At 44.2% G+C, this 6,101-nt stretch overlaps 1 pseudogene; it reads left to right on the forward strand.

The window, feature by feature from the left end:
• The first annotated feature begins 3,051 nt into the window (after window positions 1-3,051).
• LOC105500959 lies at window positions 3,052-3,799 on the forward strand (annotated as a pseudogene).
• Window positions 3,800-6,101: the final 2,302 nt, after the last annotated feature.

Genomic DNA, 6,101 nt, shown 5'->3' on the forward strand with positions numbered 1-6,101 from the left:
AAAAAAAAAAAAAAGAAAGAAAGAAAGAAGAAAATATGAACAAAACCTCCAAGAAGTCTGGGATTATGTGAAATGACCAAACCTAAGAATAATTGGTGTTTTGAGACTAGCCTGGCCAATATGGTGAAACCCTGTCTCTACTAAAAGTACAAAAAATTAGCCAGGCGTGGTGGCACGTGCCTGTAGTCCCAGCTACTCAGGAGGCTGAGGTAGGAGAATTGCTTGAACCCGGGAGGCAGAGGTTGCAGTGAGCTGACTGTGCCACTGCACAACAGCCTGGGTGACAAAGCGAGCCTCCGTCTCAAAAAAAAGAAAAAGAAGAAGAATCAGTGTTGCTGAAGAAGAAAATTCTAAAACCTTGGAAAACATATTTGGGGGAATAATTTAGGAAAAGTTCTCCAAACTTGCTAGAGACCTAGACATCCAAAAACAAGAAGCACAAAGAACACCTAAGAAATTCATCACAAAAAGAACATCATCTAGGCACACTGTCATCAGGTTGTCATCAGTTTATCTAAAGCTAATACAAAGGAAAAAATCATAAGAGCTGTGAGACAGAAGCACCAGGTAACCTATAAAGGAAAACCTATTAGATTCACAGCAGATTTCTCAGCAGAAACCCTACAAACTAGAAGGGTTTGGGGCCTATCTTCAGACTCCTCAAGCAAAACAGTTATAAGCCAAGAATTTTGTATCTAGCAAAACTAAGCATCGCATATGATAGAAAGATACAGTCTAGGCCAGGCCGCAGTGGCTCAAACCTGTAATCCCAGCACTTTGGGAGGCCGAGACGGGTGGATCACGAGGTCAGGAGATCGAGACCATCCTGGCTAACACAGTGAAACCCCGTCTCTACTAAAAAATACAAAAAAGTAGCCGGGCGTGGTTGCGGGCGCCTGTAGTCCCAGCTGCTTGGGAGGCTGAGGCAGGAGAATGGCGTAAACCCGGGAGGCGGAGCTTGCAGTGAGCTGAGATCCGGCCACTGCACTCCAGCCTGGGTGACAGAGCAAGACTCCTTATTAAAAAAAAAAAAAAAAAAAAGGAAACAGGAGTAATATAAATATACACCACTTCCGGGTTCCAGACCTGGTCTTTTTTTTTTTTTTTTTTTTTTGAGACAAGCTCTCCCTCTATGTCATCGGGACTGGAGAGTAGTGGCGCAATCTCGGCTCACTGCAACCTCCTTCTCTCAGGTTCAAGCCATTCTCATGCCTCAGCCTGCCAACTAGCTGGGATTACAGGCACATGCCACCACGCCCAGCTAACTTCTGTATTTTTAGTAGAGATGGGGTTTCGCTGCATTGGCCAGGCGGGTGTCAAACTCGTGACGTCAAGTGATCCGCCCACCTTGGCCTCCCAAAGTGCTGGGATTACAGGCGTGAGCCACCGGGCCCCAGCCAGGCCTAGTTTTTAACTGAGTTCTTTAGTTCTCTTTGCCTGCCATGGTGACCTTGGCTAACTCAACTTCCAGATGGTTTCGCTACCGGTTAGCTGCATAAAGGACAGTTCACAGCAGACTGCAGTGTGAACAAGAAACAAACTTTCATTGTGTTAAGCCATTGAGATTTATGGGTTATTTGCAACCTTAGCTAATGAATTACCTTGATAAATACACATTGTGGGGAAAATGCTGTATTAACTCCTGCTTTGTGTAACCTCCTTAAGTATCCATATTTGCCATTAAGGAAGTTTTATATTCTGTAACTGTTGGTGGATTTCCATATATCATAACACCATCACTCAGTGTTGGCCATTTGGTAAACAAAAATGTGTCATGCAGCATGATTACTTTTGGTAGTTTATCAGATTTGTAGGAAACAATAGTTTCTCTTGTATTCAAAAGTAAAGAAACTCTGGTTCATAAGGTGGCAAACTCCCTTTTCAGAAACCTCACTGTGTGAACAACGGTGGAGTCTTCCAGTGCTTCCACTGCAGTAAATCAGCGTTAGCAATGTGACATAAGTGTAATCTTCACCCTCCACTGCACTACACTCTCCTCACTTTCATGTGAGGGGAGCACTGAGACCACTGCAGTCTGATACTATGTAAGTATCAACTGTTTCCAGCCATCACTGTAGACATACAATTTTTCTGGTTTTTGATATTTAAGATTACAGAGCAGGGAATATTAAGACTGTGCTTATTTTGCTTGTGAATAGTATGATTTTCCAAAATCCCCAAATTATATTGGTTATTTTGAGACTTCAAATCCACTCCCATTCCTACTCCCTCGCCTATGTTGGCATACTACTATTTTAGAAGCAGAACTTAAGTTTTAGAGGAGGCGCTGGCAATGTGGAATATGAAAGAATGTGGCAGGTTTCACCTTGGTTGTTCTTGAATGGCTATTCTTATCCGAGTGAGGCAAACCCAGCATGGGTAGGCGCCCTGGAAGTGGACAAAATAAACCTGTGCTTGTGTCAATTTGTATCTCCTCATGCTGTTTCCTATATGTCTTCCTTGAGAAAAACTGAGAAAATTGACCAGACTTTTGTTTTGTTTTGTGTTTGAGACAGGGTCTTGCTCTGTCATCTAGGCTGGAGTGCAGTGGCACGATCTCGGCTCACTGCAGCCTTGACTTCTTAGGCTCAGGTGACCCTCCTGTCTCAGCCTCCTGAGTAACTGGGACCACAGACACATGACACCATGCCCAGCTAATTTTTTGTTTTCTGTAGTGATGGGGTCTCCTGATGTCGACCAGGCTGAGACTTTACAAAAAAAAAAGAAAAATATCTGGCCAGGTGCAGTGGCTCACACCTGTATACCCAGCACCTTGGGAGGCCAAGGCAGGTGGCCCACTTGAGGTCAGGAGTTTGAGACCAGCCTGGCCTGCATCGTGGAACCCTGTCTCTACTACAAATACAAAAATTAGTCAGGCATAGTGGTGTGCACCGGTAATCCCAGCCACTTGGGAGGTTGAGGCAGGAGAATGACTTGAACCAGGGAGGCGTGGAGGTTGCAGTGAGCCATGATTGTGCCACTGGACTCTAGCCTGGGCAAGACTCCATCTCAAAAAAAAAAAAAGAAAAAATATCTGGGGTCCTCGGCCTTATGACCACCTTGCTGCTCAGCCTGCTGGCTGGCCCCCAAAAGGTTGCAGCCAAATGTGGTCTCTCCTTCACCTGCCCCAAAAGATTCAAATGCTGTGGCGACAGCTGCTGCCAGGAGAATGTGTTCTTCCCTGGCCCCTTCGTCATCATGTTCCTGATCACCCTGCCCCTCTTGTGCATCTGTGACTGGCTAACCACTACTGTCCCAACTGCAGAGACCCAGACCCAGACGCCCTGACGGATTGCCAGGGACCCCGGGAACTGCCCTCCATCATCCCGCTAGAGAGGGTCAGAGCATCCCTCTCTGCACCCCCACCCTCCTACAGTGAGGTGATTCTGAAGCCTACCTGGGGGCCCAACTTCCACAGAGCCACCCCCTCGCTACAGCTTCAGGCCTGAAGAATATACTGGGGGTCAGAGGGCCATTGACAACCCAGCCTTCTGAGTCACCTCCTGCCTAGAACCTTGCCATCAGCAACCTCCTCCCCAGTGCCTCCTGGATCAAGCTAGAGACTGCTGGCACCCCAGGAATGTCCCTGCCCATCCTGCCATGTCTCTGTTCATTCTTGGATTTAACTTATGGCTTTTTCTGCCTCTGTTCCCAACCCAGCTGCCTCTGTTGTCCTGAGGGTCAGGCTGGAGTGACAGTATCTGCCCACCCCCCAACCCAAGAAAGAGGCTGCTGGAAGGAAAATGCCAACCATTGGAGGTGCCCAACAGCAGAATGGGTTACTCTGAGGGGTAGTAAAAGCCCCATTTCTGGAGTTATGCAAATCTTGACTGGACAGTCAGCTCTGAGATTTTATCAGAGCACTTCTATACCTGTGGGAGACCAGACTAGATGAGCTCTGAGCCAGCTTCCAATCTTACTTGAATAGAGAACTCACTGTACCCACCCCCAACACATGGTAAACACACATCCTCACTGAAAACAAAAAAATCTCTGATCTATGTGAAATATTTTATAAACTATAAAGCCACTAAAAACACTAGCTCTTCCACTTTCAATGAATTGACTGTTAAACCTATATAGAAAGTCACTTCATTCAGTTGCTTAAGTGTACATTTTGCAACTCTTCTTATCCTGAAGAGTATACTAGAAAGATATATTGCTCAAGTTGCTCTGTGGTTGCTTTAATGCTCATACGAAAAAAAATTAATGACTAATATGAGCGTTTGGTTAACATGTTTTTTAAGACTTGAAATGTTGCTGCCATGTTCTGTACCTGTGCTATTCAATATGGTAGCCACTAGCCACATGTGACTATCGAGCCTCTGAATTGTGGCTAGTTTGATTAAATAATTGCTTTTAAAATTTTATTTGACTTTAAAAAACTTAAGTTTAAATAACCATGTAGATAACACAAATATAGAAGGCTTCTGTAGTATAAAAAGTACTATTGGATAGCACTATTCTACACAAAATCCTCATAAATATTAGTTATTATTTAGAACTATGCCATCTGATATGTAGCTGTTGGTTACATGTAGCCATTGAACACCTGAAATGTGGTTATTCTGAATTGAGAAATGCTGTCAATATAAAATACATTAGATTTCAAAGGCATAGCATGAAAAAATGAAAATATGTAAAATGTCATAATAATTTTTATATTGATCATCATAGTAGGTAGAATAATGGCCCACTGAAGATCTCCATGTACACATCTTGAAAACCTGTGAATATGTTTCATATATTACATGGTGAAGGGGAATTAAGGCTGTAGAAGGAATTAAGGTTGCTAATCAGCTGACCTTATAACAGTGAGAATATGCTGGATTATCTGGGTAGGCCCAATACAACTACAAGGGTCCTTAACAGTAGAAAAGGAGATGTGACTACAGAAAAAAGACATAGAGGCTGGCCATCATGGCTCACACCTGTAATCCCAATACTTTGGGGAGTCGAGGTGAAAGGATCACTTGAGCCCAGATGTTTGAGACCCTGTCTCTACAAAAAAAATTTTTTAATTAGTTAGGCGTGGGACTGGGTGCGGTGGCTCACACCTGTAACCCCAGCACTTTGGGAGGCTGAGGTGGGTGGATCGTGAGGTCAGGAGGTCGAGACCATCGTGGCTAACATGGTGAAACCCCATCTCTACTAAAAATACAAAAATTGTAGTCCAGCTCCTCAGGAGGCTGAGGCAGGAGAGTGGCGTGAACCCGAGAGGTGGAGCTTGCAGCGAGCCAAGATCAAGCCACTGCACTCCAGTCTGGGCAACAGAGCGAGACTCTATCTCAAAAAAAAAAAAAAAAAAAAAAAAATAGCTGGGCATGGTGGTGCCTACCTGTAGTCCCAGCTTCTCAGCAGACTGAAGTGAGAGTATCACTTGAGCCCAGAAGGTTGAGGCTGCAGTGAGCCGTGACTGTCACTGCACTCCAGCCTGAGTGACAGGACAGACCCTGCCTCAAAAAAGGAAAAAAGATGCAGAGATGCAACATTATTGGCTTTGAAGATAGAAGAAGGGGGCCTCTAAGAAGCTGAAAAATACAAGGTAATATATTCTCCCCTAGAACTTTAGAATAGAATGCAGTCCTGCTCACACTTTCGTTTTTGCCCATTGAGATCTATATTGGACTTCTGACCTATATAAATATGAATGAACAAATGAATGGGCCATGCATGGTGGCTCATGCATGCCTGTAATTCCAGCACTTTGGGAGGCCCAGGCAAGTGGATTACTTCAGACCAAAGAGTTTAAGACCAGCCTGGGCAACATGATGAGATCTTGTCTCTACCAAAAAAAAAAAAAAGAAAAAAAAAAGAAAACATTAGCCAGGCACGGTGGCGCATGCCTATACTTGGGAGGCTTGAGACGGGAGGATCGCTTGAGCCTGGGAGATTGAGGCTGCAGTGAGCCATGATCATGCCATTGCACTCCAGCCTGGGCAACAGTGTGAGACCCTATCTCCAAAACAACAAACTAAAACAAAAAAGCCTAAATAAATCAACAAAATAAATAAGTTTGTTTTAAGACACTGTTAGTAGTAATTTGTTATAGCAGCAAATAGACGATGAATACAATAATATTAAATAATATCTTGTATATA

Source organism: Colobus angolensis, unplaced genomic scaffold (assembly GCF_000951035.1).
Source record: "Colobus angolensis palliatus isolate OR3802 unplaced genomic scaffold, Cang.pa_1.0 Scaffold119, whole genome shotgun sequence".
NCBI classification, from domain to species: Eukaryota; Metazoa; Chordata; class Mammalia; order Primates; family Cercopithecidae; genus Colobus; species Colobus angolensis.